The following is a 27,394-nucleotide window of genomic DNA, read 5'->3' as shown; positions in this document are numbered from 1 at the left end:
TCACTTTCCATGGATGAAGAACTGCCTCTGGTGCTTCGTCTGATCTCCTCGTGCATCAAATCCAACCATAGTCATTCCCAATTTGGAAATTTCTCTCTTCCATTAATCAAGTTCTGGTCGCTATGCCAACTCTTAGGAAGGCCAAGGAGTGTTAGACTCACCATGTCATCATCAGATGTCACGACCCCTACACTTGCAAGCTCATCCCTACATAAGGTGAGCTTGTTCAGATACATAGATATTGTGTCCCCACTTTCACACTTAACCTTTCGAAGTTTTTCCTTCAGTGCCAACTTCCTTTGATCACTATTATTCTGATAAAGATCTTTCAATGTTTTCCACATTGAAAATGGAGTCTCCTTCCCATGGAGGCTAGAGACTATGTGATCTCGAACTCCCTCCAGGATGATTCTCCTATCCCTAGCCACACACTTCCTCCATTCCGCCAACTCTTGGGCATCAGTTCCTGAGGGCTTGGGGACTTCTTGATCAATGAAGTCCTTCACCCCATTATCCTCTAATACTTCCTCCATGTGATCCTTCTAGGCTATATAGTTTGAGCTGACATCGAGTCATACTCAAGCCTCAAACAATAGAACACCATTGATGAAATCTAAAATGTGATAAGAACTTGATATCTATATATAGAAACTACAAACTTCTTCCTTGATCACCTCTGTCCCAATACCATGTAGAATTTTCTCTACAAATTAGTTAGCTCATTGATATCATGTAGAAATTTCACCTGCAAATCAAACTCATTTATATGCAATTTACTAAAGCATAATACTAGATCTACATCTACCATAAACTTTACGGAAGCTAATAAACCATGAGCAACATCAAGCATGAACACATATAAATGATAAGAAGGAATCAATCGCACATAACATAGAAGAATTTATCCGAGAAAAGCACCACCGTAAAACCCCATCTCTGTATTATCAATCAAGTAGAAATCCTCAACAACATACAAAAATAATTAGTTCAAACGCTATCCTACTCTCTCTATACTATAATGATCAAGCTCATTGACTACCTAGGCCTGAATATATAGGCTACAAAAATCCTCCAATCTCCTATTTCCTTGCGCATTTTTCATTGGGGTCCAATCTCATAACATGTGTAAATTGGCCACATCATACCTGTTGTAACCTCAGGTCCAACTACACAATCCATAAGGAATAATATTCCTTCTGCATGCAAGGAGTATTCACAAGGAATATCCTAGCAACTGATAGTACATCGTCCCTTCATCTAATCTTAACTGGGTCTCTGTCTGAACTGACATTCATGAGTTATCCATGAGTGAATCTTCAGTTATATGAAAATACCAGTTGTTATATGCATAGAATCATTAATAAATTGAATCTCATTAATTTAACAACTTGTTAAATTAATCTAACTCAACTTGACTCAGTTAACTAAGACAACTAATTACAGCTCATCTGCATCCTTTCACTGATGGTTAAATCCCTCAATCAAAGAAGAAATTGTTGCATGTCCTCACATAGACTTCAAGTTCATAATTCCTTAACTAATTAACTCAAACTAAATTAATTAATTAATTTACAAACTACTGTTAATATCAAATTCGAATTTTACTTCCTATTTTTAGTCCAGGGATTGACTAAAATAGGAATCCATCATGAACTGCTAAAAATAGAACTTCTATTTTTAGCACTTCCATTTTTCATTCCCTATTGCCCAAACCAACACTGGTACTCAAAATGCTATTTCTAGCAGTGCTATTTTTGGCACTTCTATTTTTAGCAATTTCTTGTTGCCATTTTCAAGAAGAGAGAATAATGAGAGAGCTGCAAAATTTAACTCACAAAAGGTTACCAATTGATCATCATAAGCATTTTTATGGATGAGGCCTCTATTTTCAACATTTTCCATTATTTTCCTTCATTTCCCTTCTCACATGTAACCTACGACCATTCACCTTCTTTTTCTCCTAATTTCCATTATTTTCATCAATAAATGTGCCAAAATTTCCATATTTCCTTTCCAAATCCTTGGCCATTTCCTTTTCTAATTTTCTTCGCCATAACCAATCACAAGTGATACCCATCACTAGGATTCTTCCCAACATTCAACTTGGAAGGAGTGTCCCATCATCTAAGGTTATTTTTTTTTCCTTTATTTACTTTTATTACATGAAATTTTCACCAGGGCTGTTACAAAACCCTCCTCCATTGGGGAACACCATCCTCGGTTTTCAACAACACCTATAACCATAAAAACTCCATAAGAAAAATATATACTACCAGTGAAGCTTTATAACATAGCTCGATGGAATATTTAGAATGATCAACCTGTTGAAAAGTAAACCAACATAATAACATAATAACATGACATGATAACAACATACCACATAGTGGAGCTTTATAACATGGCTCATGGCAGTATTTACATCCATATGCATATGTACATAAACCAACATCATCAAAACACATACCAAAGAATATAGCAAAACACCAATCCAAAACTTCTTTTCCTCAATCAAAAAACAGGGAAGGATACATAGCAAACATTTCATCCGCCATTTACCATGTAGCTTCGTCAGGCCGGAAGTACTTCCATTGCACCCTAAACTACTTGATTGCTCAGTTCCGGAGAATGATCACCTTTTTCCAGAATATACACTCAGTCTCTGGCCAGAATTATCCATCCGTTTCCACCTGCATCACAAACCACTCAATCACATGATCAACATCCTTAACATACTTAAGCAAAGATACCTGGAAAAATCATGGAATTTCAGTGTGGGAGGTAGTGCAAGTCGATAGGCTACTCACCCAATCCTATCACTGATATTGAAGGGTTCATAGAACCATGGTTCCACCTTGGCACATGATCCAATCTGTAAGAAGCTATTCTTCAGTTTCATGTGCAAGTACACATGTTCCCCACCTTGGAACTCCTTGAATGACCTGTTCCTATCTACATAACTCTTATGCCTATCGTGTGTTGCCTTTAGATTCTTCTTCAAAACTCAACATCAAGTAGGCACTTGAGAACATGAGAACATAAAAAATAATGAGATATGAATGATCGAATAGATAGCGTACATGTGAAGAAAAAGAAAATGAATATTGGTGCAATGTGCAGGACAAACAGGGATTTAAAAATCAAACACATAGCCATTATTTTTCTTTTTCAATCAGTTGATATGAAATGATTTGGTAGTTCTTATTCTCCAATTTACTAGTTTGTCACTATGAAATTATTTTGTAGCATCCGTTAAAATTTTGTATTTTAGTTTCAGGAAGATGAATCAAATCCCTCTTCCAAATCGTCTCTTGACATTCCTGACCCACTCCTTCACACAGTGAACTATTTCACGGGCCTTTCTTCACCAAGATTTTCAACACCATAACAAATTTAATAATTGAAAATCATTCATAGGGGAATTTTAACTGTATGCCAAAACATAGTTCTATATTTCACTCTAAAAACATTGAAATTGCAAAAAAACAAATCATGCATTCACTACCTCAAAATGCAAAGACACCTTTGTTCACAAGAACTAAAGATGATATAACAAGAATCAAAATGTAAATGGAAAAAATACCATGATTGAAGCCACTATGGTTTGAAATATTTTATATAAGTCGATTCAACAAGCTATAGCCTTTCAAAATAAATGGACTATCGAAACCAAGAGTCACAAAATATGAATTGTTTCCCCTTCTCCACAAAATAAGGGAAACTGAAGCATTGAATTATTCACAAACATACCACATACTAGGGATTTATAACACATTTCATTATGGTATTTATAATAACCACATATACACATATGCATGTTTTCTAAACCAACAAATAAAAGAGTATGATTCCTCTATCAACCAAAAAGGGAATCTAGAGAATCACACCTCCACCCTCAAAGTAGTTCTATGATTCACCTCCTTCTAAGGAAATCGAGAATCCATTTCCATAGTCAAACTGCATCCAATATCCTGCATTATAATCCCACGCCACTTATCCCCTCAGTGACTTAGTGAACATTTACTGGCTCATTGTTCCACGGTGCACTCCCAATCTGTATCTGATTCCATATGGAAATGCTAATGACAAAAACCAATATATCTACGACCTTCCCTTCTCTTCTACACAGTCCCTTAGGAAATCTATTCAACCCCTTTCGTGTCGTCACTCACCTTATAAGTTCCTCGACATCCCCTATCCCAGCCGATCCATCCCTTCGCAAGTATTCCTCACATCAGAAGATACAAAACCAAGGCATATACTTGCCTCAAAAGCATCATATCTATCATAACATTCTCATGGAAATCAATGGACACTATTGGGTACCAACGTCCCACAATGGCCCTACTCGTAAAGTACTCTACCAGCATACTATTGAATGTTCCAACTTCTTTGTTGTTACGATCCATTCTTCTAGTCGATTTCAACCACCCAACTGGGCATGATCATGTGTTCCTCTTCAAAGTACATAAGTTCCATTATATTCAAGTAAATTGAAATAACCACAAACCATACCTTATTGGAAGTTAGTCAATAAGGTATACATGCAATTATGTTTACTTTCTGTCATAGCAAGTCAAACTAGCATCTTTGACGAAATCATCATGTATAAACATATCACATTGATCCAGGAGGATTTTGTCAGATCAGCTACACAGGTTTAGTGTCATCGCCAACATTCAGTTCAGTGTCATTCAATTTCGACAGTGTTGTTTATGGTTTAGGTTGTTTAGGTGACATTAGTGGCTTTTATGGTGATATGGTTTTGTACCTAGCTATCGATATGCGTTTGCCGTCAGTTCCACTAGGATGTGATCATAAACATGTGGTTGTCATCCGCCTTCGTAGGATTTGGGTGTTGACAAAGGTTTGTCATCGCAATTATAGCTTGTGTCAACTATATGTATGCGCTTTTGAATGTCACTTTGTGATAAATGGTTGTAAACGAGTTTTGATGAACATACTAAACCTAGCCCTAAATAAATCTATGGTGAAAAAAACAATGTATTAAAACCCTAAAACTACATCCAATACATCAAACCTAAATCCATAAATTAAATTGTCAAGACCTAAAGTCTAAACCCTAATCCTAACCAAAACCTAAACCCTAACCATATTCCAATACAAACTATGTATTAAACAACATAAAACCTATGTATTAACTCTCGGCCTATTCAAATTACATTACAAACAATACAAACATTAGAAATAAACCATCACCGTCACAAAACCATGATCCTAAACCGCGGGAGGACCATAGTTCATATGAACAGCGGAGATGACAATCCTAAACCAATAGATCTCACCGTGCGGAGTCTCTAACCACAGTGGGTTCATGTGACCAAACATGTGGATAGGTAAATGTTAATTGTGACTTGGAGTTAACCGCATCGGGGAGAGTGGTTTTGGGTTTTTGTATGCAGGTTCTGGAGGTTATAGTCATTTTTGTTTTCATAGTAACAGGTTCATGCAGAGTCGGAATTGGGAACTGTGATAGGCGTTGGAAAGATGGTTCACAGACATTTCTCATGCCAGTGACAAGAAGTGCCTATGTGCACATTCAGTTCAGTCGAATTTCTATGTAATTGACCTCTTTGGTTTCAATCCTAATAAAGTGGTCGCCCATCTTGAAAGTGAACCAAGAGACGTAGTCCATCAGGGACGAACTCAGTAATCAATTTTGATGTCTGGTATTGCTACATTTTTGTTGTTTTCACTTCTATTATGCATCTTTCTTATGGTTTATCCTCTATCGTAAAGTCTTCTTCTCAAGAAATTCTCATGATTTCAACACTTTCAGTTAACATTCTATTCATTAATGGCATCATCACTTCTACATCTGTTTTAACATATGATCATTTCAAATCATATAATTTGGTATCAAACTAGGTTGTGTTTGTAGAATACTCCATTGAATGTTAATAAGGTCAAAGTTGCAATGTGGAGAAGGAATACTTTAGTAGATTGATCCAGATATTGGAAAGCGATGAGTCATTCATAAGTCGACCATGATAGGATATGATGTAGGTGAAAATATTGAAACTAAGATGAGTGGTGAAAAATTTCAGTAATCATTCTTGACTATACAATAGATGTTGGGAGAACTCTATGAAGACAAGAAGGCAAGAGATGCAACTTCTTCTTCAAAGACATCGAGGAAGGAAAAAGGTAAAGGCAAGGCTGGTAAACCACCTTCAGCTCCATCATCTACATCATTCTCTTCTTCTTCTTCTTATTCCGGTGCAGAATCTAGAACATAAAAGAAACCTAAGAAAACATGTCTTTTGAAACCTTACATAAAATTTGAGTTACCTATTTATGATGGTGAAATGAATCCTGAAAATCTAGATAACTGAATTAAGCAGTTAGAAGTGTATTTTCATATTCAGAACATTTTTTACAATAAAATAAAAATTCAATTATCTAGACATAGAATGGGGCGAACAACTTTAATATGGTGGGAAAGTAAAACTCGGCTAGATAGCAAGCGAAAAGGAAAAGTCATCTCTTCATGGTCTAAGTTTTTAAAAGCTCTTAGGAAACAATTCTATCCTTTTGGATAGATGCAGCAAACTATTATTGATTGGCAACACTTGAGGCAAGGTAAAGGGCAGATTGTTCTGGAGTTTACTCAGGAGTTCAGAAAGAAAGCATTGGTGCTTGGTATTTCATTGGATACATGAAAAACTTTATTAAAATACATCGATAGTTTAAATTGATATTTGTAGCATACATTATTGATGTTTAATCCTGAGGATTTTGATGAAGTGTGTGTTCAGACCATACATATTGAATCAGGTGGTAGAACATTCAAGTTTTCATCACAATCATCCAAAGAGTTGGAAATAAAATATTCCAATGATAGTAAGGGGAAGAATAATTCGAAGAGAAATAAATCAGCGATAGATCAAAAGGAAAGACCTACTTGTTCTCATTGCCATAGAATCACTCATGATGAATCTTAGAGTTGGAAAATTCATCCAGAACTTAATCCAAAAAAGTTCCTTAGGGAGAAGGATTAAAATAAGGAAATTGCAGTAGTCTAGTAAGATCTAGGTTCAAATTCAAGTGAAGAAAGGAGGATAACTGCTATGGTTATGACATGTAAAACTTCTGACACAGGTTCAAGTTCAAATACTATTGCACCTTCATCAAACATAAATCCTTCAACTGAGGATAAAAGAGTTGAATTGTTTAAAAGAAGGATAAATTCTAAGCACAGAAAGATTGATATAATGTTTGACAGTGGATCACAGGAAAATATAATATCTGAATATTTAGTTAAGAGTTTGGGTTTGGAAACATGGGATCATCCTAGACCTTACCCATTAGGATGGCTAAATAAATCAACTTAGATAAAAGTCACCAAACGATGTCGATTAAGATTTGCTATTACAACTAATTACATTGATGAAGTGGAATTATATGTGGTTCCAGTAGAAATATGTGGATTTGTCTTAGGAAGTCCTTATATTTCTGATCGTGATGCAGTATTTTACAGAAGAGAGCATAAAAGAGCATCAATATCACCTTAGGAAAGATGGGGTTGAATTTATTGTCACGACACATCAAAATAAAAATCACTTGAATTTAGTTGTTGCTAATCATATGAAGTGATTAATAAGTTCAAATAAAAGATTGTAATCATGTGTGCAAAGCAACAACATAAGAATCGAGATGATTTCTTTTTAGGTTATGAGTCTCAACTTAAAGATAATTTGATCAAAGAGACGAAAACTTTTCTAGTTCTATTTAAAGAAACCAAACATCTTACTCACAATCAGGGAATACAACATGAATTATAGTTGATGTCTAAATCTCCTCTTCCTAATCTCAGAATGAATCAATTTAGTCCAGGTTTGGAAATTAAAAGTTACAGGGATGCAAGTCAGTATTGGGGAAAGTCAGTGTACAATTCCTCTTGTATTGTGTCACCATTTTGTTTCAAATGGTTTGGAAGCCTCTTTTCAAGTGGAGAGGAAGCCTATTTGTTTTCATATCAAAGCCTTTTCTAAATAATTATCAAAGTATCCAATACAACTAAGGGAAACTTATCCATCAGGGGAAAGTGCTAATCAATGGAAACAACATTTAATGAATAAGGAAACAATGATTCAAACAAATCAACAGCTAACTCAATACTTTCAAAATCAAACTAAGTTGCAACAATTTTCAAATTACAATTTGATGGGTTTATGGAAGCAAGTTCACTTCGTAATAAGAAAGCAGGAAGGTATATCACGTCAAGTAGTTGGTTTGATGTAAAATATTTCTTTTCTTGTCTTTGTCATTCTGAAAAATAGATTGTTAATACATGTCAATGGTATTGAACAATATCATATAGAGACTATTTTCAAAAATCATTATGAAGCATTAACTCATGGTATTTCGTGGAAATAAATCAATTTCCATGTTCATAACAAGTTGTTTGACCATCGTCACAAGTTGTACGTATTGTATATGAAGGGAACATGTCTCCATTTCAAAATGTGCCATGGTTAGCATCATCAGGGTCATCACTTTTAGGTGGTTGATCGAATGTATTGATACATCTTCCGGACAAGGTGGAAAGTGAGGGAAATCTACCCTCACCAACTATTTTTTAAGTCAAACTCTTGTGGTCCAAAAGCTTTCAAGTAGAGAGGATTGATCCAGGAGGATCTCATCAGATCAGTTACATAGGTTCAATGTCGTTGTCAGCATACAATTTAATGTCATTCAATTTCGACAATGTTGTTTATTGTTCAGGTTGTTCAAGTGATGTTAATGGTTTTCATGGTGATATGGTTTTGTACCTAGCTATCGACATGTGTTTGTTGTCACTTCTGCTAGGATGTGGTCATCAACATGTGGTTGTCATCCGCCTTCACAGGATTTGGTTGTCGATAAAGCTTTGTCGTCACAATTATAGATTGTGTCGATGACATGTATGTGCGTTTGAATGTAACTTTGTGACAAATGGTTGTAAATGGGTTTTGATGAACATACTAAACCTAGCCCTAAAAAAATATATAGTGAAAAAACCATGTATTAAAACCCTAAAACTACATCTAATACATAAAAACGTAAATCCATACATTAAATTGTCAAAACCTAAAGTCTAAACCCTAATCCTAACCAATACCTAAACCCTAACCATATTCTAACACAAACTATGTATTAAACAACATAAAACCTATGTATTAACTCTTGACCTATTCAAATTACATTACAAATATTACAAATATTACAAATAAACCATAACGGTCACAAAATTGCGGGCCTAAACCGCGTGGGGGCCATAGTTCATATGAAAAATGGAGATAAGAGTCCTAAATCACTAGATCTAACCGTGTAGAGTCTCTAACTGCAGCAGGTTCATGTGAATGGATATGTGGATAGGAAAATGTTAACAGTGGTTTGGAGTTAACAGCACTAGGGAGAGTGGTTTTGGGTTTTTGTATGCAGGTTTTGGAGGTTATAGTTGTTTTTGTTTTCAGTGTATCAGGCTCATCCAAAGTCAGAATTAGGAACCATGATAGGAATTGGAAATATGGTTTAGAGATATTTCTCATGACATTGACTAGAAGTGCTTGCATGCACATTCAGTTCAGTCAAATATCTGTGTAATCAACCTCTTCGATTTCAATCCTAATAAAGTGGTTGCCCATCTTGAAAGTGGACCGGGAAACGTAGTCCATCATGTAAGAACTCCGTAATCAATTTCATTATTTGGTATCACTATGTTTTTGCTATTTTCACTTTCGTTATGCATCTTTCTTATCTTTTACCCTTTGTCGTAAATTCTTATTCTCAAGCAGTTCTCACGATTTAAACACTTTTAGTTAACATTCTATTCATTAATGCCGTAATCATTTCTACATTAGTTTTAACATATGGTCATTTCAGATCATATAATTTGGTATTAGAGTAGGTTGCTTTTGTAAAATTTTCCATTGAATATTAACCAGGTCAAAGTTGCAACGTGGCGAAGGAATGCTTGAGCAGATTGATCCATAGATTGGAAAGAGATGATTCGTTCATAAGTCAACCATGACAAGATTTGATGTCGGTGAAAATACTAAAACTAATATGAGTGATGAAAATTTTCAGTAATCATTCCTGACTATAAAACAGATGTTGGGAGAACTCTACGAAGACAAGAAGGTGAGAGATGCAACTTCCTCTTCAAAGACATTGAAGAAGGACAAAGGTAAAGGCAAGGCTGATAAATCACCTTCACCTCCATCATCTCCACCATTCTCTTATTCTTCTTCTTCTACTTCAAGTGTAGAATTTAAAATAGCGAAGAAACCTAAGAAAGCATCTCTTTTGAAACTTGATGTAAAATTTGAGTTACCTATTTATGATGGTGAAATGAATCCTAAAAAGCTAGATAATTGAATTAAGTAGTTAGAAGTGTATTGTCATATTCAGAACATTTCTAACGATAAAACAAAAATTCAGTTAGCTACACTTAGAATGGGGGGAACAACTTTAATCTAGTGGGAAAGTAAAACTTAGATAGGTGTAAAGCGAAAAGAAAATTCATCTCTTCATGGTCTAAGTTTTTAAAAGCTCTTAGGAAACAATTTTGTCCTTTGGGATACATGCAACAGACTATTATTGATTGGTAGCACTTGAGGCAAGGTAAAGGGAAGAATGTTTAGGAGTTTACTGAGGAGTTTAGAAAGAAAGCATTGGTGCTTGGTATTTCTTGGATACACGTGAAACTTTATTAAAATACATGCAGTTTACATTCATATTTGTCGCATACATTATTGATGTTTAATCCTGATGATTTTGATGAAGTGTGTGTTTAGGCCATACATATTGAATTAGGTGGGAGACCATTCAAGTTTCCATCGCAATCATCCAAAGAGTTGGAAATCAAAGATTCCAATGACAGTAAGGGGAATAATAATTGTAAGAGAAAGAAATCAATGATAGCTCAGAAGGAAAAACCTACTTTTTCTCACTGCTATAGAATCAGTCATGATGAATATAAGTTTTGGAAACCTCATCCAGAAATTAAGCACAAAATGTTTCTTAAGGGTAAGGATGAAAGTAAGGTAATTGCAGCAGACTAGCAAGATCTAGGTTCAGATTTAGCTTATGAAAGGAGGAAAACTGTTATGGTTATGACAGGTAAAAATTCTAACACTTGTTCAAGTTCGAAGACTATTGTATCTTCATCAAACATAAATCCTTGAAATGAGGATAAAAGAGTTGAATTTTTTAACACATGGATAACTTCTAAGCACACAAAGATAGATACAATGTTTGACAGTGGATCACAAGAAAATTTAATATCTGAATATTTAGTTAAGATTTTGGGTTTGGAAACATGGAATCATCCAAGACCTTACCCATCATGATGGCTAAATAAATCAACTCAGATAAAATTCACCAAACAGTGTCCATTAAGATTTTCTATTACAGCTAATTACATTGATGAAGTGGAATTAGATGTGGTTCCAGTAGACATATGTGGACTTGTGTTAGGAATTCGTTATCTTTATGATCATGATGAAATATTTTATAGAAGAGAGCATAAATATCACCTTAAGAAAGAGCAGGTTGAATTTATTTTCAGGGCACATCAAATAAAGATCACTTGAATATAGTTGTTGCTAATCAGATGAAGCGATTAATAAGTTCAAATAAAATATTTGTAATCATGTGTGTAAAGGAACAACATAATAATTGACATGATGTTTTTTCGGGTTATGAGTCTCAGCTTAAAGATAGCTTGATCAAAGAGATAGAAACTTTTCTAGTTCTATTTAAAGAAACCAAAAATCTTACTCACAAGTAGGGAACACAACATGAATTACAATTGATGTCTAAATCTCCTCTTCCTAATGTCAGAATGAATCAATTTAGTCCAAGTTTGGAAATTAACAGTTATAGGGATGCAGGTGAGTATTGAGGAAAGTCAATGTACAATTCCTCTTGTATTGTGTCACCATTTCATGTTTGAAATGGGTTGGGAGCATATTTTCAAGTGGAGAGGAAGCCTATTGGTTTTCATATCAAAGCCTTTTCTAAATCATTATCAAAGTATCAAACACAGCTAAGGGAAACTTATGCATTAGGGGAAAATGATTATCAATGGAAACAAGATTTAATGAATAAGGAAACAATGATTGAAATAAATCAACAACTAACTCAATACTTTCAAAATCAAACTAAGTTGCAGTAGTTTTCAAATTACAGTTTTATTCGTTTATGGCAGCAAGTTCACTTAGTAATCAGGATGTAGGAAAGTATATCAAGTCGAGTACCTGGTTTGATGTCAAAAATGTCTTTGATTGTCTCTGTCATTCCACAAAATATACTGTTAATATATGTCAATGGTATTGAACAATATCCTGTAGAGACTATTTTCAAAGATGATTTTGAATCACTAACTCATGTTATTTCATGGAAAGAAATCAATTGCCATGTTCATAACAGGTTGTTTGACCATCATCACAAGGTGTACATATTGTGGATGGAGGGAAAAGTTCACCAATTCAAGATGTGTCATGGTTAGCATCATCAGGGTCATGACTTTCTGGTGGTTGATCGAATGTATTGGTAAATCATTAGGACAAGGTGGAAAGTGAGGGAGTTCTACCCTCATTGACTATTGTTTTAAGTCAAACTTTTAAGGTCTAAAAGCTTTCAAGTGGAGAGGAATGATTCAGGAGGATCTTGTCAGATCAGTTACACAGGTTCAATGTCGTCATCCGCATTCAATCCGGTGTCGTTCAATTTCAACAATGTTGTTTATGGTTTAGGTTGTTCAAGTGATGTTAATGGTTTTAATGGTGATATGCTTTTTTATCTGGCTGTCAACATTTGTTTGCTGTCTGTTCCACCAGGATGTGGTCATCGACATGTGGTTGTCGTCTACCTTCGCAAGATCTGGGTGTCAAGAATGGTTTGTCGTCGCAATTATAGCTTGTGTCGACGATATGTATGTGTGTTTGAATGTCACTTTGTGACAAATGGTTGTAAACAAGTTTTGATGAATAGAGTAAACCTAGCCCTAAACAAAGTTATGGTGAAAAAAACCATGTATTAAAACCATAAAACTACATCTAATACATCAAACCTAAATCCATACATTAAATTTTCAAAACCTAAAGTCTAAGCCCTAATCCTAACCAAAACCTAAACCCTAACCATATTCCAATACAAACTATGTATTAAACAACCTAAAACCTATGTATTAACTCTCGACCTATTCAAATTACGTTACAAACATTACAAATATTACAAATAAACCATAACAGTCACAAAACTGCAGGCCTAAACTGTGCAAGGACCATAGTTCATATGAACAACAGAGATGAGAGTCCTAAACCGCCAGATCTGACTACGCAGAGTCTCTAACAACAGCGGGTTCATGTGACTGGATATGTGGATAGGAAGACTTTAACCGTGGCTTGGAGTTAACCGCATCGGGGAGAGTGGTTTCTGATTTTTTTATGCAGGTTCTGGAGGTTATAGTCGTTTTTGTTTTCAATGTAATAGGTTCATCCTGAGTCAGAATTGGGAACCGTGATAGGCATTGGAAAGTTGGTTCAGAGAGATTTCTCATAAATATGACCAAAAGTGTCTACATGCACATATAGTTTGGTGAAACTTCTGTGTAATCGACCTCTTCGGTTTCAATCCTAATAAAGAAGTCGCCCATCTTGAAAGTGGACATGAAGACGTAGTCCATCAGGGGTGAACTCTGTAGTCATTTTTTCTATCTTCTATCATTGTTCTTTTACTATTTTCACTTATATTATGCATCTTGCTTATTCTTTATCCTCTGTCAAAACTCTCCTTCTCAAGTAATTCCCATGATTTCGACACTTTCAGTTAACAATCTATTCATTAATGGCATAATCACTTCTACATCAGTTTTAACATATGATCTTTACATATCAGACATTATCATAAGCCATCATAAACCATAATCATAGATCACATGTAATCATCATAGACCAGAATATTCATATTCTTCAAAGCTCATTATTCACTTTGATGTTGGAGCTCTAGCATTCCCAATGCATGTAGGAACATTAGACACACTTATCACAACATTTTCTGAGTAAGTCCGTTTTTCAGGTCTTTTATTACTTTTCTGTCACTTTTTGTATTTTGGCTTGTTTGAGGGTTTCTTTCTTGGTTTTTATTGAATTCTTATTGTCATGCATTGTTTCAAGTTTTCCATTGCATTTCCTTGCTGTCACATGCATGACATTGTTTCTTCATTGACGGTGATTGTTGTGGCGATTGGCTTCACACACCTCATTGTTTTCACATTTGACTAAATCCTTCACTCACTAATTTCATGCATGTTCATTCACTCATTTCTGCACTTAGTTTTTCAAATGCATCCAGTCATTATTGTTTTTAGTCGCCCATCGGTAGGTCTAAGCTACATTGGCCCAGAGCTTGCCTTGCCCAACTTACACTGCACATTTTTGGGATGGAAGGCCTTGCCTTGCTCCCATAAATTGCATATATCTTGCCTCACAATGGTCTCTCAAGATGTTCTCTACAGAATTCTCAGAGGCAGTGCCTCAGTTGGTCGAATGAATTGCGTAGTGCAATTTTCTCGGGTTGAAGTCATGCGGACTGAAACTGGGCATTATGTAGTTCTAGTCCTCAGAAGGCCAAGGTAGAATGTGTTATACATAGTTCTGATAGCTAGTCTCCTAGCCTCTCCCAGAGAGAATTGCGCAAATTTTATAGTTAGTTATGTTCTTCTTCCTATTCCATATTCACCACATATCTAGTCTAATCAATATCTTGTTAACCGAATCACTCCAATTGATAGGTGTATTGCAACGACACCCATACAATGCCTCAAAAGGACTCATCTTCAATATATTTGATACTCATTTATGTACACGAACGCCACCAATGGAAGATACTCTTCCCACTTTCATTGTTGATGCATCACATACATCCTTAACTTGTCCTCCAATATCTTGCTGACCCTCTCTGTATGTCCATATTTATTTGGATGATAAGTTGTACTGAAGGCCAACTTTGTGCCCAAATTTGCAAGCAACTCCTTCTGAAACTTGGAAGTGAACTTCATGCCCCTATCTGACACAATCTTCTTTGGAACACCATGAAATCTAAACACATCTAGGATGGATAACTGTGCTACATTTCGAGTTAAGAATGTAGACTTTAATGTAATGAAATGTTTAACCTTTTTCAACATGTACACAATAACCATAATGGAATCATGTTATCTCACTATATTCAGAAAAATTGTAATGAAATCCATGGAACTAGCCTTCCATTTCAACTCTGGGATTGTAAGTGGTTGTAGCAGTCCACCTGGATGCTTACATTCTTATTTCACTCACTGACAAACAAAATAACTAGCTACAAACTCTGTCGCATTTCTCTTTAAATTCAGCCAATATTAAAATGTCTTCATTGTCGTCAATGTTTTTTGATACCCTTGATGACCAGAAAATAGTTTCTCATGAAACTCCTCAAGGTCACCTTCTTGAGCTCACTGTTATGTGGTACATATATCTTGTTTTGGAACCTAACCAACCCATATGCTATAAGAAAAAAATCCATACCCTGTGTGCTTGCACCTGTACTTGTACATGCACCCTGATGAGACCTATGCAGAATCTCCATCTAGTTGAATCCTGGTGACCTATTTGCAAGATCTTATCCTGTAAATCTCTCCCATAGCAGCTCATAGTTTCCAAGTGATTTACCTGTACCGATTTGCCAACCTGTTCTCTTTACCTCTGATGTACCTGACCTTGAAATCAAACTTGTTGATTGTAGCCAACCATCTAACGTACCTGGAATTTTGATTCCATTGGTCAAACAAATACCTCAACCAAATATGATCGCTCATAAGTACAAAAATCCTGCCAAGAAGATAGTGTCTCCACATCTTCAATGTGTGTATGGTCATTTCTAACTCAAGACCACATGTTGGGTAGTTTTTCTCATTCTCATTTAGTTTCTGGGGCTCATAACATACCACTTGTCCATCATGCATAAGGCTTCCACCAAGCCTTCTCTTGCAAGAATATGTGCATACTACAAAATATTTATCTGAATCTACAATTTGTAGCACTAATGCATGCATCAACAACTCCTTAAGTTGTTCAAAGCTAGCCTCACACTACTCAGTCCATTCAAACTTCTTACCTTTCCTCTGCCATGATGGAATAGGATAAGAAATATGTGAGAATTTTCATATGGATCTCCTATAGTAGCCCACCAAACCCAGGAAATATCTCACATCATCCACACTCTTAGGAGGTACCCACTCCACGATGGCCCTTTCTCTTCTCTGGATCTACAACAATTTCCTCCCTGAAGAAAACATGCCTCAAGTAGTGTACCTCAGTATAAAAGAAACTACAATTGTTGAGCTTACCATATAATTGATGCTCTCTCGAAAACCTCAACACTTCTGCTAAATGATTGGCATGCTCTTCCTCAATTTTAGAATATACTAGTATATCATCAATGAACGCAATAACAAACCTTTCCAAATATGGATGCAACGCACTATTCATCAAGCACATAAATGTAGTTGGAGCATTAGTTAATCCAAATGGAACTAAAACAAACTCATGATGCCCATACCTAGACCTAAATGCATTCTTGTAAATTTCCTCCTCTTTGATGTGTACCGAATGATATCTGGATCTCATATCAATCTTCGATAATACTTCACTTCCTTCAACAGATGGAACATGTCATCAATCCTTGGTAACAAATACTTGTTCTTGATAGTCACTTTCTTCAACTGCTTATAATCAATGCATAGTCTCAGTGTTCCATCTTTTTTCTTTACGAATAGTACCGGTGTGCCCCATGGTGATCCACTTCGCCTAATGTACCCCTTCTCCAAAATTTCCTTTAGTTAAAACTTTAACTCAACCAACTTAGGTGTGCTCATCCTATAAGATGCTTTTGATGCTTGAGTTTCCCCTGGCACTAACTCAATAGAAACTTCTACCACCTTATGAGGTGGAAACTCTATAATGTCCTCAGGAAATACATCCTTGAACTACTATAAAATATGGTACCTTCTCAACACATCCATATCCTCAACTTCCTTACCGTTATCACTAGAAATGTGCAATGCAAATAGCTTACACCCTTTCCTATGACTATGCTTTTCTTACATAGTTGTCATCGTCCCAACTGATGTATCTTTCTTCTTGCCCTGTAAGATGCTTGGTTCTCCATTTTCATCAACAAACTCAATAGCTTTGTCATAACAATCTACCTTGGTTCTATGAATATACAACCAATACATACCCAATAACATATTGTGTGAACCCAACAATAATAAAAAAAAAGTTCTATGGTCTACATACCATTCAATTCAAATGCACAATCTCTTACACAATGATGAACTCACTTCTTTATACTTGTAGCTAACTTCACTGGCCAAGATTTTGCATGTAGTTTGTTACTCAAACCACACTTATCCTCCAAGTCAGGACTAACATATCCATAATTAGATCTAGGGTCAATCAAAATAGAAATAACTTGGTTGCAAAGCTTACTATCCATCTCAATGATAAATGCATGATGCTCAGCCTATTTGTTATCCGATGTTGCATGGATATATGGAATATTCTGACCAACATAACCAATAGTCTATGCCTCCTGTGCAATATATATCTAAGGTCTACCACCCTAATTCTGTGGACAATCTCTTCTTCAATGGTCTTGCCACAAGTTCAACATTCTATAGGCTTCCATCATGTCTTGTTGTTTTATTCTCCCGATTGGAATCCATGTTCTCTATCTCATGCCTTAAACTTGTTAGCTGGTGCAACATTCTCCTTGTTACCTATATCCTGAGGCCTTTCTTTTTTTCTGTCACATTTACCTTTTTTCTTTACATTACCTCTCCAATCTGACTTAGTCTTAGGTTTTTGCTTCAATTTTTCAAGAAATGCCTTAGCTTCCTAATGGCCTCCTCCAATGATCTATGCTCTTCGAACTCAATTCGATATTTAAATGAAACTAGTGACCTGTTATAGACAATTTTGTGCCTTACAACAACAGGCATGAATTGTCAATAATCCAAGGGATCCAAAGTCCCTAAACATGATGTTCCTACCCCTAGAGGAACAAGGTCAGCAAACCAACAGCTCTCAGATCAGTTCTCCACCTGAAAACACTCAAAAACAAGCAATCCTGAAATCAAAGAAGGTGCTCCACTAGGCTTCTGCGCTGAAACTCAGCTCCTCCATGGTGTACCTGCGTTGCAAAGCAAGTGGAACAAAGGCCACCTGCGCTGAGCGAGATGGGACAAGTGGCACACTGAGTCATTGCTCTGGAATCTTCCAAAAATGACACTTGGATCAGGGATTTCGCCTTGTGATGAGTCAGAGGCTCTGTTTCTCCAAGTGGAAGCAAGGTTCTCCAAGTGGACTCAAGAACTGAAGATCAACTGAAGAGAGAGAGGACACAAGGCAACTACACATCAGTTGCAAGCTGACTCATCCTTTCTCAATTCATCTATATATTGAGCTCTCTCCTATGAGCTCAGGAGGCTGGAATTTTGTGCAAAGTAATGATATGCTGTTGGTTTCACTATAGAGCTATTGGGTGATTTCTTGAAGGAGGTGAAGAGGAGAAATTCTTTCTGCTGGGAGGTGTTGCTGGATTGGAGCCTTCAATGGTTGTAACCTTCTCAGAACTTTACTTCTTCATTAATAAAAGCTATTGAGGTTCTTCTATATGCACTTGTTTCAATTATGTATTGTGATAATTGTATATTTGGTTTATGCTAATCCTTGAATCAGTTACGATTGCATGCTTCTTGTAGTTTCCTTCTTTGCTATTTTGCAGGATCTCATTGTAGCTGGGCCAGCAATAGAGCAAGGAGCTGGGAGCAGGCAGCCAAAGAGAAGAGTTTGGATTCGACATTAAGCGCAAGGCAACGGTTAGTGCATTTCTTCATTCTCTCTTGCTTTCGTAAAGAAGTAAACCTTAAGTAGTTTTCTTTACAGTTGTTGCTGAGGTACTATCACCCTTAGAGTGGGATAGGGTCATCCGAATCAGATACTTTTCCCTACAACAAACTGGCGACTCCACTGGGGAACGTATCTGTTTGATTGTTTGTAGTATTTTGCTATTCATTTCCTGAACAAAAGAGTACCAAATCGAAAAGCTTTTGACTATATCAAAAGCGAAGTAGAGGGCAGCTACTCTAGCTCATTTCTGAGCATGTTCATGATTTGAAGAGCTGATCTACAAGGATCCTTGTAAGCTCTTAGTGATAGCTTTTCATCCTCCTAATCATCCCTTTGTGTGTGCTTGACTGATTGCTTCTGATTTGAGCAAAAACTGTGCATTTTTTGAGAAAATTGTGACCCGGAAACTGAGAAAACACAACTTTCGTTTTCCAAAGCAGGTAGTACACAGGCTACCTGCTTTGCAACGCAGGTCCCGAAGGGGCTACCTGCGCTGAGAGCCAGACTGGCTGAGTAGCACCTGCGTTGGCCCAATTTTGCCTAGTGCAGTTGGGGTTTCCTCCCTTTTTCTTGCCTGTTTTCACTATAGATTTGGCAGCCAGTTACCAGTCTTGTACCTGTTCTGAAACCAACCTTACTTGCCATCATTCCGCCTCTGTTATATAACGAAATTGTACTTGTTATTTTGTATTTCTTACTTCATTTACAATTTCCCATAACGAAGAGTAAACTAGTCTTGCTTTGGCCTCTTAGATCTGAACCTGTGTTAGGCATTTTGCTGGTCTAAAGAGTTAGCTTGTTTGCTGTCCATAGCTGATTAGTCTTTTTACTTTCGTCATTATGGTTTGATTTCATGTATTTCCAGTGATTAAACAATTAAATCTTAAGGTGTCTTTTGATTTTGGACAAACTTGTTTGTTTTCGCTTTAAATCGAAATAAGAAAGGTGCTCTATGATCTGTGTGAAAATATTTGCCTTTCTTTTCCCTCAGTAGTTAAGATTTTCAAAGTTGAAAGATTGAAAAGTTTGCTTCTCATCTTAGACTGCATTCAGGAATTTGTTACATACATCTCGTGGTGATCCTTAAAGGAAAACTGCTAAGCAAGATCAACATTAAAATAAATTCAATTTACATAACAACGGTTTGTAACATAACGTAAACATTTAGATGTCTAGGTAGAGACGTGTTCCGGCGTCGTTAAACATAGTGACTGTCGATCTCTACGAAGGTGGGTGATTCCTCCTGAGAGTCGGTAGCACTAATACGGACTTGTGCTCCCACGTACCGTCGCGTATATATTGGGAGACCCCTATAGGAACAAAGCCTTTATCCATAGGAAGCCGTGTCAGCCGCCCTACTGATCGCGATGCAGTGAACACAACATTCACGAAGATCGACCACCCGTACCGTAAAACGTATTCTGTGGTTTCGCGAAAAGTTTGGCACACCATCTGCCTAGAACTCCAGAGCAGTTTCTTTTGGCCTTTTTCAAACTCTATAACTGAAAAAGTCCAACCGAGCATTTGTCACTTCGGGCTCGTTAAAAAATCGAAGGAGACTAGAGTCATCTTTAGCTTTTTCTCGACTCTTAAAACATGAAAAAGCAAAGTTGTGTCTAAAGCGTCGTTAATAAAATTTATTTTAATCGGAACATAATCACCTGTTATTCCCACGTTGATCTTTCAATTGAAAAGTATGGAGCCCACCAACCAAGGAAGTCACCTTGGTGGAAGTCCAAATCCCTTCTCCTCTTGGGGAGATGTTGGTACGCCTCATATGGCCACATTGTCACTTCCAGGATTGACAATTGGCCTACCTGTATGGCTCTTTTCAACTAATGTAGTTCAGATCGCCACTAATCCTGAGCAGTTGAATCAACAGTCAGACCAGTCTAGAACTACCCACCAGCCTTCCACTTCTTACAATTCTTCCTCTGATCCTTCATCTTCGCGAGGTAGAGCCGGCAAAAGTCAGCCTCCCATGGAGAAGAAGGAAAAGAAGAAGAAAGAAAAGAAGCAGAAGGGGCCTCTGGCGAAGGCGGCTGGGGGCAAGCAAAAGACATCTGACAAAAATCCACACACTGCACCGACCGGGCCTAAATCGTCATGTGTCATTTGCAAAGGGACCCACTTCCATCGTGATTGTCCTTGCATTCCCCGGATACTAAGGGACTGGTCCCCCAGGTTGCACTATCCGGTAGCATCAACCTCTGGTAGTCATGTTGATTGCAGTCCATCAACTAGCGAGAGTGAAGGACGAAAAGGGAGACCAAGATCACCATGTATGTTGTGTGAAGGCGATCACGCCATCCACCTATGTCCATTCTTAGATGAGGCGAAGAGAGTTTTGGAAGATCGTCCGGTATCACCGTTACGACTTCCTCCTGGATACCAAAAACTCGTGCCTAATCCCTCGATAGTTGAAAATCCAGCTGGCCCGCTCAAGTGGTCAGCTGAAGTGTCAGTCATTGAGAATGAACCTACTGAATCCAGACCAGACGAAAGTCTAAAGTTCGAAACGGCAGTTGACCCGGTTCTTCCTTCAGAGGTTTCATCCTCAAATGACTCTGTCATTGAAGACCCATCTTCAAATGACACCCTCACTGAAGAGGATAAGGATGACACCATCCATATTCTTTTCATCAACACAGACTCTGATGAGCATCAGGGCAATGCGCCCATTCCTTTATCGCAGGAAGGAACATCGTCAGGGTCGTGTCCGGCCGTGTATTCGGTCCCACCTCCAAGCAACTTGGTTGTATCCTTTGATTGGAATCAACTAGGCAGACCCCGGTTACCAGCCAGTATCCCATTCAGAATCATCGTCCAAATATACAGAATGGTGATGGCTGGAACTATCATTGATGAAGGGGCATCTGTGAGTATCCTTTCCTCTATTGCTTGGAAAGCACTAGGTTCCCCGGCGCTTTTACCTGAGATGAGAAATCTATCAGGTTTTGATAAAGGAACCAGTCACCCGTTAGGGATTCTCCCCAATGTTCCAGTTACATTGAAAGGGAAGATAGTTCATATGAACATCATGGTCGTCCAGGGACCCTTAGTGTATAACTTACTCCTTGGACGAGACTATATATATTGCATGGAGGCGATAGTGTCCTCACTCTTTAGAGTTATGTGTTTTCCGCACGAAGGAAGAATGGTCAAGCTCGTAGACCAACTTTCATTTCCAGGATCACGCATCGCAAATAGTCAAATACCATCCCTTAACGGTTTATTCACTCAAGGAATGCCTCCACCCCCGGTTCTACTTCCCGATGAATGCGAGTGATTCGGGAAGAAAGAACTGGGACCCAGGGGGCATGCACCCTGGCCTGCCTTGGGCAGAGAAAACCTTGGGTATAAAGTTAATTTCCGCAGAAGAACATGACTAGTCCGTACCCCGTCCGAAGGAAGGAAGAGAGGGTTGTTCTAGGATAAAGTTCTTTTGTCAAAGTTATGTGAGCGAACTAATTGGCTCCCTTTGTCTAGAAATTAGGCTCTCCTGAGGAAGGAGATCCATTTGTGGCGGCAAGTAGCCACCATCTTTAGAGTTCAAGCCTCACCCATTAAAACATATGTTTTGAAGGATAAGTAGGGGCAGCCTCCAAAGAAAGAGATGAAATTGCTGCAACAAGTAGTCACCATCCTTAGCAACCTAGTAATAGACATCACCGAAAAAAAGAGTTTAGTTTGCGGCAGCAAACAAAACCATTTTTCGGATAATAAGTAAGAGGACGAACCTAGAAATTATACTTTATACCTGGGGGCATGCGAACCTTTTGGAATACAAGCACGGGACGACTATTTATTTTTTAAATTTTTAGGTCCTCCCTTTAAACCTGTAGGTCTAACCCGTTAAACTCGTAGGATTAGCCGTTTCCAGCTTGCATAAAGAAAGGATGTGGGGCAAAAGATAAAACTTGCCAAATTGGAGTAACTGGTGAGGTATAGCTCCTTAAATATGACTACCTCACCTGAGGCGTTCCTTGTATTATGACTGGTATAATTGAGCAAGGTTTGGTCACATTCAAGCTCGTTCAAAAATGAACTGCCCCTTAAGATTTAGGGGGCATATGCCTCGTCTGCATTATTATGCTGGGGGCATCCATCACCGAGCAGTTTTAGCACATAGTTCATGCTCGTTAAAAAATAAACATAAGTTGTGAGCAATCTTCCCCTAGAGTTCAAGCTCATCCAGAAAAAATGAACCGGTAAATAACCTTGGTAAATGTAACCTTTGACAGCCATATTAAAGCCCTTGGTCGTGTTCTTGCAGTCTCACCTCCATCCGTTCATTTGGCCAATCGTTCATCTCCATATGTTTGTTTACCCATTTTGAGGAACAGCTGCGAAGAGTGATTTCACTAAGCCATCCTTGTGACACTGCCGTGATTGGAAAATTCCAACCTGTACCTGGAATCTGCTGCTATCCCTGTTCATCACTCGTTCCTCAAAAGACGAGTCTTCTTTGAGCTCTTTTCACTGACTCGTAAAATATGAAAAGTTTGCCGAGTTTTGGCCTTCCAGCTCGTTAAAGCGACCAGAAAGCTATCCCTCCTCTAGATTTTAATCTTTTTGGACCTGAGGGATTATTGCACAAAAAGATCGAGCGCTTGTTTTGATCGGCTTGTTAAAGCAATCGAAAATTCATCCCTTCTGTATTGTTTTATACTTTTTCGGACTTAAGGGATTAGATGACGAAAAAGGAATTTTGGAGTTGAATTTATGTACCTTTTCAGACTCTCTAAAAATGAAAAGGACCAAGTTATCCTTGTCGTTAGACTCGTTAAATTCATTAAATAGCGACAAACTTGTCTTTAGACGAGAACGAGTTTCCCTATCGCTAGGCTCGTTAAAACATAGCGATGGGCTTGCCCGAAGGGCAGGTTATAGAACAAGCATATGTTATCCTCCTCAAGCTTGATAAAAATAAAGAGGTACTCGTCAGCAATGACTGGGGAAAAATTGGGAGAACCTCACAGCTTTAATGGTAGCAAGTCGCTCTTGAACATGACACTTTGTCCTCCGTATCACATCGGGTTGGGTTGTTTCATTCACCGGTCTCATCACCATGGTCCTCGCCACACCATCCACATTTGGGGTAATGCTACCAATCCATCACATCAGTGTCGTTATATGTTCAAGAGATGTTGTTCTGCAAAGAGTCAACCGTGTCCCATCCACTGCCATACATTGTCCTTCATCCATTTCATGACCGCCACCCTGAATCATACATCACAGTTTGTTTTCACCTCATCACAATCACTAGCTCCGTTCCGTGTCACTGATGTGGGATTCATTAAGGCCCTCCTTTGACGGATCGCTCCTTGTCGACATCAGCTCATTATCCAAGGAGTTGATCTAGGAACACCCCCTTCAGTACTTTGAAGCTTGCATGCCTCAATGGCAAGTTTCTCACTTCCGGCGACAGGTATACATCAATGACCTTCGACCAGAAGATTTTGCATGGTGGTCGACGCCAAGTCCTTTATTCCCACCATGTGAATTGTACTGCTGTACCTTGAGGGTCATAATCCTTATCGGTGATTCCTCTCGCGCTTGTTAACGGTTTACATCATTGACCGGTAATCAAGCGATGTCTTTCCATGTTCGACTTCAAGAAATTCTCACATGGATCGACTTGTACGTCGAGTGAAGATCAGAAGAGATTGAAGACCCCGGATCTAGTTTCATCCATCCGGGCTGCGATATATATTCAGGATATAAAGACATTTGATATGTACATCATTACAGCAGATGATCATCCTTCTCAAAGGATGATAATTTCAGCAGAGAATTATCAGTCTATCATCAGACGATCGTCTGTGTTATGTACCAAAATGTATTTATAAAGTTGAGCATGGGAATGCCCGCCTCAGCTAGATCATGAAAAAGTATGAAAAATAATGTATTGTATTGTATCTTATTACAGGACACTTCTCAGCAGATTGAATGAACTTCGGATCCTCCTAATAAAGCATTTCACCCGATAAACGACCTCATACTTTAGGGGGCATCTGTTATAGACAATTTTGTGCCTTACAGCAATAGGCATGAATTGTCAATAATCCAAGGGATCCAAAGTCCCTAAACATGATGTTCCTACCCCTAGAGGAACAAGGTCAGCAAACCAATAGCTCTCAGATCAGTTATCCACCTGAAAACACTCAAAAACAAGCAATCCTGAAATCAAAGCAGGTGCTCCACTAGGCTTCTGCGCTGAAACTCAGCTCCTCCATGGTGTACCTGCGTTGCAAAGCAAGTGGAACAAAGGCCACCTGCGCTGAGCGAGATGGGACAAGTGGCACACTGAGTCATTGCTCTGGAATCTTCCAAAAATGACACTTGGATCAGGGATTTCGCCTTGTGATGAGTCAGAGGCTCTGTTTCTCCAAGTGGAAGCAAGGTTCTCCAAGTGGACTCAAGAACTGAAGATCAACTGAAGAGAGAGAGGACACAAGGCAGCTACACATCAGTTGCAAGCTGACTCATCCTTTCTCAATTCATCTATATATTGAGCTCTCTCCTATGAGCTCAGGAGGCTGGAATTTTGTGCAAAGTAATGATATGCTGTTGGTTTCACTATAGAGCTATTGGGTGATTGCTTGAAGGAGGTGAAGAGGAGAAATTCTTTTTGCTGGGAGGTGTTGCTGGATTGGAGCCTTCAATGGTTGTAACCTTCTCAGAACTTTACTTCTTCATTAATAAAAGCTATTGAGGTTCTTCTATATGCACTTGTTTCAATTATGTATTGTGATAATTGTATATTTGGTTTATGCTAATCCTTGAATCAGTTACGATTGCATGCTTCTTGTAGTTTCCTTCTTTGCTATTTTGCAGGATCTCATTGTAGCTGGGCCAGCAATAGAGCAAGGAGCTGGGAGCAGGCAGCCAAAGAGAAGAGTTTGGATTCGACATTAAGCGCAAGGCAACGGTTAGTGCATTTCCTCATTCTCTCTTGCTTTCGTAAAGAAGTAAACCTTAAGTAGTTTTCTTTACAGTTGTTGCTGAGGTACTATCACCCTTAGAGTGGGATAGGGTCATCCGAATCGGATACTTTTCCCTACAACATGACCCACTAATGAACCTCTGAATCTTGGCATTCTCCTCTGTGAGATAAGGCACCTACCTCAGTAACTTTAAGAACCTTATATTGTACTCATCATCTATCGTGGAGCCAATATTTAGCTCATAAATTCCTTTTTCTCTATCATCAAAGTATCTATATGATAAGTACTTCTTGAATAGCCACTCAAACTTAGTCCAAGTCAAATCCTTCTCATGAATGCATCTGACAATCTTCGCATCTTCCCACCAAATGTTTTCTTTACCTTTGAGACTGAATGTACCCACTCTAGCTTTCATGTTGTTTAAATAGTCATGCAAGCTGAGGAATTTCCTCATGCCAAGAAACCATGCATCAACATCCTATGGTTTCTTAATATCTCCATCAAATGTTGACGGCTTCAGTTTCTTAAATTCATCTGGAAAATATACCCTATCACTTCTCCTATAAGGATGATACCGATGATGATCATGATGCTTATCTGAATCAGAAATAGAATCATACTTGTGTCTATTCCTTCTCCTATCTAGAGTGTCGAACCATCTACCATATTTGACTGTGTCATCTCTATCTGATATGTGACCACCATGCGACCGAATACCATATGCCCATTACTTCTATCCTCTTACTCATAGTTGATCCAATGTGGTCCTTGATGCTACAAATCTGATAAACTTTGAAGTATTTCTACATTTACCTCTACTTGCTTCTCTTGTGCTTGGATGATCTTGTCATCATCTGCCTTACAACTCCTTATCTCTTCCTTTAAGCTTCTCAGTATAACGTCCAAATCAGAAGGGTTCCCAAAATCGTAATGCTCTTCGCATTCATGGGGAGAGTCTTTGTAGTCAACCATCTTGCTAGGAATTCAATACTTCTTCCTGCAAGGTGTATCATGTTAGCTAAACCAATTCACAATAAATCCACTTACCTTAGTATAGATCAAGGAGGATACCTTGTTTACAAGATCAATAAATTAGTGTGATACATGTATAAAATAATCATGACAAAATATAAAAACATAAAACATAATAATATGACCATGCAACCATCATTCTAGCTAGGGTCTAGTCATCAATGCATGACCTCAATAAAAATACACACCATGACCTCATGCATGAAAAACGCCATCAATACGTCATTGTACACTTGACCACATGCAACCATGAACATGCCTAAGTGATCCATAACCATCCACACATATGCATAAACATCTAATTCAAGTGTGAGAGACACACATGTAACTAACATGCATGCATGACCAACACATAGCCCATCCACTCCAAGGGGTGAACCGTGCTCTATTACCACTCTATAATACATTCCTCCCACATCTACCCAAGAAATCATCAAATCATGTTAAACATGTGAC

Source organism: Pinus tabuliformis, chromosome 3_2 (genome assembly GCF_031772625.1).
Source record: "Pinus tabuliformis cultivar Carrire ecotype Pingquan chromosome 3_2, CPIR1, whole genome shotgun sequence".
NCBI lineage: Eukaryota > Viridiplantae > Streptophyta > Pinopsida > Pinales > Pinaceae > Pinus > Pinus tabuliformis.
The sequence above is the reverse complement of the archived record's forward strand: the minus strand, read 5'-3'. Positions refer to the sequence as shown.